Below are 12804 nucleotides of genomic sequence, written 5' to 3' on the forward strand. Positions count from 1 at the left end.
ACAAAGCCATGTGCATGACAAGAGTGATAGAGGCTGGAAGGTGGGGTCAGCACCTTATTGTCCTTGGGGTAATGCCTTGAGGCTCTGGAAAGCTCTTTACAGAAATCTTCCTCTTCCCTGCTTTCCAGGAGCTCAAATTTTTTATGGGGAAGAAGCCTTCATTGTACACTGTACATCCAGGGCTTCAAGTGTTCAACGCAAATGACACTTTTTTTTAAATTCTTTTTTTAATGTGTATTTATTTTTGAGAGAGAGACAGAGTGCCAGTGGGGGAGGGACAGAGAGAGAGGGAAGCACAGAATTGGAAGCAGGCTCCAGGCTCCAAGCAGTCAGCACAGAGCCCGACGTGGGGCTTAAACCCACGAACTGGGAGATCATGACCTGAGCTGAAGTCAGACGCTTAACCGACTGAGTCACCCAGGTGCCCCTCAATGCAAATGACTCTGGAATGTCATCTAGGTTAAAGTGAAGGCACATCTCTCTGAGGTAGGTTATGAGGGAGGGAAATGGGGAAATGGAATATTCTTCAGCCCTGAAAGGGGGGGCATTGGAGGAGGGAATATGCTGCAAGGTGGCAGTTGCAATCAAGACTCCTGAGGACTAATTTTCCTCTCTTACAGTATTGTCTCAGCTAGAAGGAGAGGATAGAGATGCTCCAGTCTGAAGAAGGTGCCATAGGAGTTAATAAAGAAGGTAGAACTTTAAAAATGGTTCATGCTTTAGGATTTTCTCCAAAATGTTTAGCTCTATAAGCTATGCCTGGGAGATTTTGGCCAATGCTCAAGGATTTCATAAAGGATTCTTGAGATTCTTGAGAGCCCTATACCCATAGAGCCCCTTCGATGGTCTCAGCAGATAGTTCTCTCTGCTCCTGCCTGTCCCTACCTGAACCACTCTGAACGCCTGCCAGAGGGATCTTCCTCAAGGAGCTCTGTATTGCCCACCAAGGCAAGTCTAAAAGCTTTTTCTGGTCAGAAATTTTCGCTTCCTTAGAAAATAGAAAGGTCTTCTAACAAATGTTTTTCCTATTTTTTTTTTTTTTTTTGCTTTTTACACAGAGTCACGGTTTTGATTTGCATAGATATGGAAACTCTGTACACAATACAAAGTATGACTATGTATTTTACCAAATGTTTTAAATAGTTGGAATTTTGATTTCCACTTTCAACCAGTTGGTTTCCAAATTCAAACCATTCATACCAAATCACTGAAACCATTCACATCAAAGCAATTCACGCAGTCTAAGCCTATTATTTCCGCTAATGAGCCTCTAAGGCTTTTGCAGTATTACGCCCTTAGTGCTCCGATGGCAGAGGCCTTACGTCCCCCCTCTCACCTGGCCGAGTCTGGATTCTCCATGTTACACTGATCCATGCCGGTTGGCCTTTTCCTTTGTCAAGAGTACCATCCTTTCCCTTTTTCGCTATCCAAATTATGACAATAATTGGATCTGCATTTCACCTGTGGTGTCTCCCTGTTTCTCAGACACCTGCCCTGAGTTCTTACTGTCGCTTCCCCTGTGCTCCTTATTTTTTTTTAATTTTTTAAATTTTTTCCTAGCACACGTTGGACATACTGACTAGTGTTCTTACCTTGGTGGAATAAGGGCACTTCTTACCTGGGGCTGTACTGAATAGCACTCCGTGGTGTTCTCTTCAAGTAGACAGAAATCAATTAGTCTAACTCCTGCCCACCCTTCATCTCCTTTATTCATAGAGATGTGGGAGGGGAGTGATTTATCTGATTGGTATATCTGGGAAGAACAAACAGGATACCAAGAGCCCAACTCCCCCTGCGCTTGCCCCCAGACCTCGCAAAGCCTGGCTGCAGAAACTATTAATTCTCCACTTTTTCTCCAGCCAAAAGTCTTCAGTTCTTTTTGGGAGGGGGTATGCCAATCTGTGTCATTCTGTGTTTCATTTTCCAGCATGTGTGGCTCTCTCTTACTAAGTTATATCCTCCAACTTAATTTTTATTGATAATAAAGGTAATGTTTTGAGCCTCAATCTGCCATTTTTTGGCTTAATTTTTAAATTTATTTTATTTTATTTTATTTTATTTATTTTTTTTTTTTAAATTTTTTTTCCAACGTTTATTTATTTGTGGGACAGAGAGAGACAGAGCATGAACGGGGGAGGGACAGAGAGAGAGGGAGACACAGAATCGGAAAACGGCTCCAGGCTCTGAGCCATCAGCCCAGAGCCTGACGCGGGGCTCGAACTCACGGACCGTGAGATCGTGACCTGGCTGAAGTCGGACGCTTAACCGACTGCGCCACCCAGGCGCCCCTTAAATTTATTTTAATGCTCACATTAGGAAAGGAGGTGTCTCTAATAGAGACTTTAACACCAGGAAGTGATGCCCTTGGCATAGGTGAGCGGAGGTGGGGTCATCCTTCACTCAGAGTGCATGGTGATGTCCTCTGTGGCTGCCGTATCTCATATCATTTTGAACACAACTAAGCCTCAGGATAAGACCACTCAAGTTTGGACCCTCTGCTCCCAGATGGGGTCATCTCGTAAACAGGACTTTCAGCATCATCCATTTGGTTGCTGAGACATCCAGGCCAAAAGTGGCATCTGGGTTTTGGCACTGAGCACACTCAGCTCTTCTTTCTGATAAAAAGTGGCCAAGAGGTTCAGCTGCTTGGAGAGGCTGCTCCTGAAACTGGAAATGGGCCCAGATCACTGGGAGCTGCCAGCCTTACAGTTCACCATGGCCAAAGTCTGGCCCATCCGAACACTGGACCCCCGTGGTCAATTCCAAGTTAGAAGCAGAGAGCCCAGGATCAGGTGTTACATGATTAAGAATATAAATTTTAATTTTTTTTAATGTTTATTTTTTAGAGAGAGAAAGACAAAGCATGAGCAGGGGAGGGGCAGAGAGAGAAGGAGACATAGAATCCAAAGCAAGCTACAAGCTCTGAGCTGTCAGCACAGAGCCCAGCGTGGGGCTTGAACTCACAAACTGTGAGATCATGACCTGAGCCAAAGTCAAACGCTTAACTGACTGAGCCACCCAGGTGCCCCAAGAATATAAAATTTAGATTAAATATTTTCTCCATCAGCAGCCTTACCTATCTTTATTGTGCCCAGCATATGGGCTTAAGAAATGCCAGGAGAAGTCCAAGAGCCCTGTATCAGAGCTGAAATGTTGCCAGTAGGTTGGTAAGAGATTTAATGGGTTTAGGATTCGAGTCTGACAACAGTGCAACAACTCTCTGAAAAGTCTCAAGTTGTCCTCAGGAGGTTTAGGTGTTAAATGAACAAAAAGCAATAGCGGCTAAATGGTGAAACTTCAGATGCTCCAGTAGCTCAGGCAGAGTATTAGGTTGAATGACCACAAGCCTGCAGATGACTAAGAAAGCCTGGTATCCAGGTTTCAGGAGACTTTCCAGAAGACAGGTAGGTCTATAATCTAGAGTCTCAGGCATGGCTCCTTTAAGAGACTGTGTAGACAAACTATCTTAGGGTCCCTCCCAGGGATTGTGCCCAAGAAGTGAAATAAAGTGACGCTCAGAGAAAGCCATGTGCTCAGGATTCCACTTTGTATCTCTGTGTGTCTCCTGAGCTCCTACTGTGCACCCCCAGCCCTGTGTACCCATGCTAGAGTAACTGACTCATCCCGGTTTGCCCATGGTTTTCCCAGGTTTAGTACCGAAAGTCCCCTATCCTGGGAAAACTCTTGGTCCTGGGCAAGCCAAGATGATTGGTCACTCTACAATGTGACAGATGAATGAGGGGTCACTAAGTGTTTATAGAGTGGATGAGGGCATATAAGAAAGTGCCATGACACCACACGAGTATCATTCAGAGGGAGAAGCATAAGCTTTAGCCTGAGAAGGACCTGGTTTTGAATTCTCCCTACCCCCCAACTTACTAACCGTGTGACCTTTAAAAAATTATTGGTCCTCACTGACAGGTAATGCATATACAGCACCTGAGAAAATGCTTTAATATCAGATGCTCAGTAAATGGCAGCTATTCTGTGATTTGAGACATAAAAGTGATATTGTGGGAAGGTTATGTACAGTTACTCCTGATTCCAGAAAAGGTACATGGAGACCTAAAAAGGTCTGTGATACCATTGGCCCTTTTGAGAGTTTTGATGTCTAGTGTAGTTTTATGATCTGAGTCTTTCTAGGCTGTGAAAATTTGGAGGTGTTTCTGTATTGCTCTTAATGCCACTGTGAAGACGTTTAGAAGAGGCAGAAAGACAGTGAGTTTCCCTCTCTTCTTCTAAAAGCTCATCCTGGAGCGCCTGGGTGGCTCAGTCAATTGAACATCTGGCTCTTGGTTTTGGCTCAAGTCATGATCTCACAGTTCATGAGTTAGAGCCTGTGTCTGACTCTGAGCTGACAGTGTGGAGCCTCCTTGGGATTCTCTCTCTCCCTCTCCCTCTTTCCCTTTTGTACATCCTCTCTTTCTTTCTCTCTCTCAAAATAAATAAATAAACTTAAAAAAAAATAAAGGCCATCCTACATGGGTGCCTGTTTCTTGAGGGCTCAGAGAAGCTAATGGTGAGCTACCATTTGGTGTGGTATGGATGGAAGGTGAGTGGCCCATGCTATGGAGGACACAGTTTCATAGGCTTGGATCTATTGGAAATTGGAGGTATCTCAGAGTTTATCCAGTTCAACTCCTTCAGAGGAAATTGGAAGTATCTCAGAGTTTATCCAGTTCAACTCCTTCCTTTTCTATGTGAGTAAACTGGATGGGACCCAGAGAAGTAATATGATTTGTCCAATATCACACTGAATTAGTGAAGAGCCAGGATCAGAACCAAGGGCTCCTGATCACTACTGTGCATGCTTTCCTCTGTATGTACTGTCATTTTGTGCACCATGGCCATATCTCCTTTCATTTTTGTTCTTATTCATAGCATACTTTTAGATTGGAATTGGTCATTGTACTAGCTTTCTGTTTTTGTGTAACAAGTCCCTGGAAACTTAGTGGTTTAAAACAACACACATCTATTATCTCACAGTTTTTGTGGGTCAGGAGTGTTGACATGGTTTAGCTTTCTCTGCTCAGGTCTCCCAAGGCTGCAATCAAGATGTTGGGTGGGCCATGTTCCTTGCTGGAGCTCAGAGTCCTCTTTCAAGTTCACATGATTATTGGTAGAGTTTTGTTTCTTGTCATTTGTAGGACTCAGGTCTGTTTTCTTGCTGGTTGTCAGCCAGGAGCTGCTCTCAGCTCCTGAAGACACATTTTCTTGTCCATGGCCCTCTCACGACATGGTAGCCTACTTCTTCAAGACCTGCAAGAGTGTATCTCCCTTCAGGAAGGGTTTTTTTTAAGGATTTGCATCTTATTAAGCAAGGCTGACTCAAGATAATCTCTCTTTTGATTAATTCATAGGCATCTGATTTGGGACCTTAATTACAGCTGCAAAATCCCTTCACTTTTGCAAGGTAACATAACCTAATCACAGGAGTAACATGCAGTCATATTCACGATCCATGCGTGTGTCTTGCCCACATTGAAGGGGAGGGGCTCTTTCAGGTTTAGGGAGGGAGCAGGGATTTTGGAGGCCAGCTTCGAATTCTACTACTGAGTATAGATGGAGGAAGACTTCCCATGAAAGGCAATGCCTGAGCTCTGAGTTACTTGAGGACATATTATTCATGCTTGGTTTATTTAAGTCTCTAATGCATAACACAGTGTCTAGTACATCATTAAGTTCTAAGTTTTTGTTATAGAGTTAAATATACATACAAAAAAAAAAAACCACAAGCAGCTCTTAGAAATTTGATAAAGCTTTTTGAGCTGTGGGAACTACGACAGGGTCAGGTTCAGGAGAAAGCTAGAGAGAGATTATGAAGCCTCTCTGACAATTTGCTCTACATTATTGCCAATGGGTTCAGAGACTCTCATTTCCAGATCTGGTTATTGCTTCCCATAGTATTACTTTCTAAAGCATCCTGGATACAATCTTTGAGCATTCTTTTGATGGAAGACCCCAGGATTTCTCTTGCTGACCCAGGTGACTATTTGTTGCATCATTACTGGTTTATCTTGGCTCTCAGATGCCTCTGTATCCACTGATGTCCTGATATATCATGGATCATTACCCCAAGAATCCAGTGATACTGTTTTTATCATTTCTAGAATCCTTGAAGGAGAATTGGGATTACAGTTGCTATTCTTTAAAAAGCTTAAAATGAGCTTCAATCAAGAGGAGGAATGAAAATTGCTTAAGTCAGACCCCACAGCTAAAGGTAAAAAATGCCTAGATCCTTTGAAAACTTTAGTTTGAAAGCATTTCTAGTGTTCAGCTCAGCTAAAGGGAAGGGTGCTTTGTTACAGAATACAATGACAGCTCTGGGAAAATAGCAGCCTCTGTGGCTTGCTGACACTGGGAACATAGATGTAGGAGGGGGAATAGTTTTATGAAAAGCTACCTTATTTGGAAAAAGTATTACTTTAAGTAAAATAAAAAAAAAAGGGCCCTGAGCTTTGTAAGTTTGGAAATGAATAGAAACAGAGATTCCTCGGCAGACCTACCTAGCGTGTGTGCATGGGGCCAGGATAAGAGGACTGCATTACACGGTTTATTTCCTACACGGCACTATAGATATCTAATTCTGATAAATATTTAGTTTAACTGTTTATCCACTTTCTATTTTTTTTCTGTGTCCTTTACTCCAAATTATCCCTTTTTGCTCTTTTCCAGTAACTTGTACAAAAATAACATTATAAATGTAGCATTTTATTAAAAATAGTAATGAAAACACACACACACACCTCCCCACACCGCCCCTACCCCCACCACCATCACCGCCACCATCATCATTATTTAAGAAACTCCCCAAATGTAGCATCTTGGTTTCGTGTGTGCGCGCCTGCGCGTGCTGTGGAATATTCTGAATTTCTGCTGCACCTCAAGCAGTTATCTGTTTTCCTGACCTCAGTCCTCTGGGTTCTGACTTCTTTGCGTGCTGCCCTGTCCTAGTCCACGTGGGAACCTCATGTCCTTAAATCGGTCTCATCCCCAAATCTATGCAAATGACAATGAGCTTTACTAGACTTTGAGGGATGATTTTGGTTGGTACAGCTTTCTATACCTTTCTGTACCTCACGCTGAGTTGCTGTCTTCTCTCAGTCCATCTTTTCCTGCCTTTGCCTACCTCCTGAATCCGCCTAGAAGCTCCAGATTCCTCCTTCTGTCATAAAATTTTTCTTTTTCCTTTAAGCTTTGGGGCCAGCTAATCCTTAGTTCTTAGTCTGAATAGGGGAGTGTGGGGGCCACTTCCTACCTAAGCACTTAACAAAGTTTGCTTTTTTTGTTGTTTGATGTCCTTTCCTTAACATGCATTGTAGCATTAGCTGTTAAAATTAAGACATTTTCTCCATGCTGATATCTATGATGATATATTATATGAATATGTATACATGTATATGTTCAGAATACGTATACATACATGAGGAAAATCCCAAATAGAAAAACAGAAAATATTCTCTCTCTCTCTCTGTCACACACATGTACATTCATATGCACATACACACACAGAGACACAAAGGCATTACGCCAGAATGCTACCAGTGGTCATGTCTGGGTAGTGGGATTATGGGCGATTTCTGTTTGTCCGCACCCTTTACTGCATGCTATTTTAATGTTTACGCATGTATTACTTTGCGATATAAAAAGCAATGAAAAATATATCTAAAATGTAACAGAAAGAGTACAATGAGATACCCATAAAGCATTCCTGCTGTCACAGAGAGTGCACTGTCCCAGTAGGCAGGGAGGAGAGGCCTGGTTCTGGCCTAGTCCATCGTGAACTAGGGAGACCATTTCTCCGCTTTTTAGTTTGTGAGGACAGAAAACTGACCATTGATTTGACAAGTGGAGGTCCTGGTGGTCTTGAAAGAGCTGTTTCAATGCTGTGGTAGGGAAAATCCTGATTTCTAAGTGGTTTTATAAATAGTGTCTACAAGAAAATAGTTGACTTATAGTCTCCCAGAAGCAATAAGTCCCTTTAAAACTTTGAGAATGTGAAACATCTCTTGTCTTTATTTTTCTGGATATGAAAATCATATAATATGGTCCACTGGAGAGGTAAGTATGGCCTCACTGTGGGTTTGAGGATGCATGGGAATTTTTTTTCCTCAGGGAAAGGCACATTATAACTTTCTTTCCTGCAGCTGATGCTTAATGTTTATTTTCCTGTCACAGATGAAGGTGATGGTATTGATAAGTTGGTAGAATAAAATGGGACAGCATGTGTACATTCAGGCACCTTGCATTCATAAATATCAGTTTTCCAGAGGGTTACTGGAGGGGTTTTGGGAAGGGGGCATGGGCTGAAGGGACAAGGGGCATTAAAAAATCTACCCCTGAAATCATTGTTGCATTGTATGCTAACTAACTTGGATGTAAATTTAAAAAGAGAAAAGAAAAGAAAAAGAAAAAAAATAATAGATGTCAGTTTTCCCTCTCTAAGGAACAGAGCTTTTCTAAACTTGACCTTGGTGTTAGCTTCATGACCTTGGCCTCATGGGCAGCACCAGCCAGCTGGTCCAGTTGATCACTAAGTCATCCATAGTGTCACATGCAATTCCTATTTTGAGGCATTTTTGTCATGATGTTGTATTTATTAGGCAGCTTTCCTGCAACTTATGGGAAAACAGGCTTTTCTGCATCAGGTAAAAATCACTTATTGAACCATTGTTTTTCCACTCTGAAACAGAGGCAGAGACTGACCATATGCCGTGGTGTCACCTATTCAAATTGTTCCTTGATCAGCCAACATCACACATACCAGGTTGAACAGGAACACCCACAGGAGTCTGGAGAAGATGCCATTGGGAATCGACATTTTGTGTATTTCCGATTTTGGCTTTCCCATTCCCCTCTCCATCTCAAAATTTAGGCCTTAAGATAAATCTTTTCATTAGGCAGGGGCTAATAAAAAGGATATTAAAGATATTCCAGCTTTTGACCTGCATGTGGGTGACAGAGTCCCGGAGTGAGCCTTCTCCCAGGGACTTCATTCTCTGATGCAAAAGCAGAAACCAAAACAGTGTTGCAAAAATGACCGAGGGAAGACCAGCAGGTGGCGCTGCCGCTCCACGTGTCTCTTCCGAGGCCCACAAACGTGCACAGAGAAGAAAGTTGCGTTTCAAATGGCGGAGCAGTGTTTTAAGGATGCCTGTGAAGGGGTCTGCCAAAAAGAGTAGCCCCTTATTGTGTCAGTCAGAAGTAAGCTCCTCTTGGAAGGGGTTTAGCTCATTTGACCTTGGAAACTGAAGGCTTAGCTCCACCAAAAAGAACAGAAATCAGAGGGAGATTTGCCAAGAGCCCTGCTTTCAATTCCCCCATAGAGAAATAAGGTTAGTGGTCTGGAGACAGCAGGCAAAAAACAGCACAACTAAAGACATTAGCCTTGGAGAGCCCTGAGGTTAATGTGGATGATAAGAGCTGCAAAACCCTACTACATGCTAATTTGGTTTGTTAACTTATTACATCCTTGAGAGAATATTTTTTTCCTTTGGACTGGAGGAAGAATTCCCTTGAGCAACCGAGGTTTTTGTATCAGGAGATTAAGTAGCATAGAAAATTGCAGCCCTGAATTTGTGCTGTCTGAATGAAGGTGGTTTCAGCATTCCTATTTTAAGCCATTATTTTCAGGGGTGTGAGTTTGCCTGGGACATACTGATTCAGCCCAAGCATCACCTCAGTGCCGGCCATGTGTGGTGTTGTAGGCTCCTGTAGACAAGCAGAATCACCTGCAGGGGAGATGGGTTATGGGGGTTGGCTCGCTTTCAATCTTAAACAAAAAATACAACAGAAGTGAGTTAAAAATCCACAGCAGAAGTATGTAATGAGTTAGAAAAAATGTTGCAAGAAGATTTGTAGTGCAGAGACTTAGTGCTCATGCATGACAACAGAATTGACAAAAAACACACACTTCTTAGCTTTTAATGATTAGTTGGGCCAGTGGTCTATGAACGGAGATAGAGCTCCTTGATACTATAATGGCCTTAGAGGGTGTCTGGGTAATAAATACATAATTTCAGGGCACCTGGGTGGCTCAGTCAGTTACGTGTCTGACCGGCTCAGGTCATGATCTCGCGGTCCATGAGTTTGAGCCCTGTGTCGGGCTCTGTGCTGACAGCTCAGAGCCTGGAGCCTGTTTCAGATTCTGTGTCTCCCTCTCTCTCTGACCACCCCCCCCCCCCCCGTTCGTGCTGTGTCTCTCTCCGTCTCAAAAATAAATAAATGTTAACAAAAATTAAAAAAAAATTAAAAAAAAATACATATTTTCAAAATTGGTTAGCACATGGCCAGGAGCAACACTGGGGAAGGCCCGTTGGCTCGGTTATATGATAACATAGCAATCATAAGGGAGGAAAGGTAATAAACACCCGCAGAGGTTTTATTATGGTTCAGATTCTGTTCTCTAATATTAGCTTACTCCCACAATGACTCCTACAATAATCCCTGTACAGTGGAATATATTATTCCCATTTTAGAGATGAAAAAACTGAGGCTGTATGAGGTGAAGCAGCTTTCCTTGGGTAGTCAGTTGGCGAGTACCTGGGACTTAAACTCAGGATTATCTATCCTGAGGCTCATGATCCTTCCACAGTAAGGTGGATACCTCATGTATCTGCTCCTTAGAAGATATTTCATTCTCTTTCTGTTGATAACTTGATTTTTACAAGGCTGCTTAATCTCATCTATAGAATGAGGATAATATTATCAACCTCTCAGGGTTGGTGTGGAAACCACTCACCACAGGGCCAAACACACAGCACTCCACATCTGCTCCCTACCATTATTGCTGTTACATTGAAGATGAAATGGAAAACAAGACCATGGTGACCAGTGTGCTTGGACTGTAACTAGACCTTTTAGCATTTATGGGAATTGTGCCACAGAAGTGTTAGTTTCCTCAATTTTCTCAAATTCATGAGGTGCAAGAGTAGAGTGCGTACATTGATTTTCCAGCCAATAAGTAGACAAAGACCAAGAAAGGAAAACAGGCATGGAAAATTGCATGTCAATACTCAGAGAAACAAGATGATTACAGTAATTGAGCAGAACCAAAGGAAGTCACATGTGTGATTATCGGTTGCCCTCAGGGTATTAGCCCTGCTCTTGTCTTCACGGTCTTTGAATGGACGAGGAGGGATCATGTAGATATACGTTCATCTCAGATCAGAAATGGAACATTATACATAGGCAATGAAGTGGTTTCAGAGAAACAAAAATGCTACCAAGGGTTTGACAAGAAGTCTATGTATATAACTGTGGCTCAGCCTTCCCTAGGGTCCACTGTTACGGCTGTTGTGATGTGGGAAGTGCTCCTGTGGATGTTACCAAGATGCCCCAGTCTCCAAATGGGGAGATTAGGTTGGCAGTTTGGAGGAAGAACCTTTTGTTAGGGTCAAGAGGGGAAGTAGAAGAACAGAGACCAGGAGGAGGAAAGGGCATGCAGGGTAAGAAGCACAGAAAAGCATGGAGGAATGTGGGCTCCAAAGTGGAGGTAGGTAATGAAAAATGGCCCAAAGAAGAAGCTGCCCAGGTCTTATGTTTTCAGCCAGTTCTGAATGAGAATTTTCTGTACAGTGATTTCAAACTCACTTGGACTGTGTGCGCACACACTTGGCCCATGAGCTTTAGCAAGAGACGGCTCAGAGAAAGGGACTACCTCCATGTGCTTGACCGCGTGCAAAGTGCTTCTGCACTCGTTAAACTAATCCTACTACCATGCCTGTTCCCTTTTCCCATGTAAGGCATGAGGAAAAAGACCCTTAGCCTTAGGTCACATAGCTAGTAAGAAGCAGAACAATGGTTTAAGCCTACTCCTAAACTTGTGTTCTTTCTAGCAAGGTCAATGACAGATAACCTCTCTGAGTTTTCATGGCGCTGCAAGATGTTGATAGCAGCACCTTTGTTGGTTATGAGGATGAAAATGGACAATATTGCATATGTATAATGCCTCTGTGGCAGGGAATTGTGCATAGTAAGTGCTCAAGAAATGTGAGTTTATCTTTGCTGCCTCATTAAGCAGTCAGAATGCATGTAGCCAAATCCCTCCCAGTCAATTACCAAGCTGGGCTTGATTCAAATCCTTGTACTTTGGGGGAGAAAGTTTTTTAGAGAAGAAACACTTTAATTTTATGAAACAGCCTCTAAGAGACCTGGGGAGGTTGCTGAGAATCAAGTTCTGTTTCATTATAAATAAAAACAATGGAAGCTGCTGGACAAGGCAGGGTAATCAATTACAGGTGACTGTCAGGAGTTGTATTTACTGGGAAGCAATCTAGAAGCACGGCAATATTGAAACACAGTGTGAATTGTGTGTTCCTTAATGGCTCTGGCCCTCTGGATACAGGCAGATGTGTAGGACATGGGCTTCCTTTAAACTACATTATTCCACCTCCTGAGGGATTTCAATTCATCTCTGCGAGCTCATCTACATACCATGCAGGTCGCCGCTGGTACAAAGTGTATCTTTGGAGCGGAAGGTGGTAAGATTCGGAATAAGGAATCAACTCCTGTTTAATGCAAAGGAAACACCAGAGCTAAGTAGAGAATGGCAAATTAACACCATCTGGGTTAATAAGGCCGATGTTGACACAGTTTAAAATTGCTTCCACAATTAAAGAACCCAAGGAAATCTATATGTTTTGTTCTCATTGAGGACACACCTACTAGTGATGAAGAATCTTTTTCTAAAAATTTAAAAAAAAAAGAGTTTTACTTCACACATTTTTTTTTTTTATGTTTGCTTATTGTTGAGAGAAAGGGCAAATGGAGGAGGGGCCAAGAGAGTGGGGAACAGAGGATCCA

The sequence above is a fragment of the Panthera leo genome, chromosome D4 (assembly GCF_018350215.1).
Source record: "Panthera leo isolate Ple1 chromosome D4, P.leo_Ple1_pat1.1, whole genome shotgun sequence".
NCBI classification, from domain to species: domain Eukaryota; kingdom Metazoa; phylum Chordata; class Mammalia; order Carnivora; family Felidae; genus Panthera; species Panthera leo.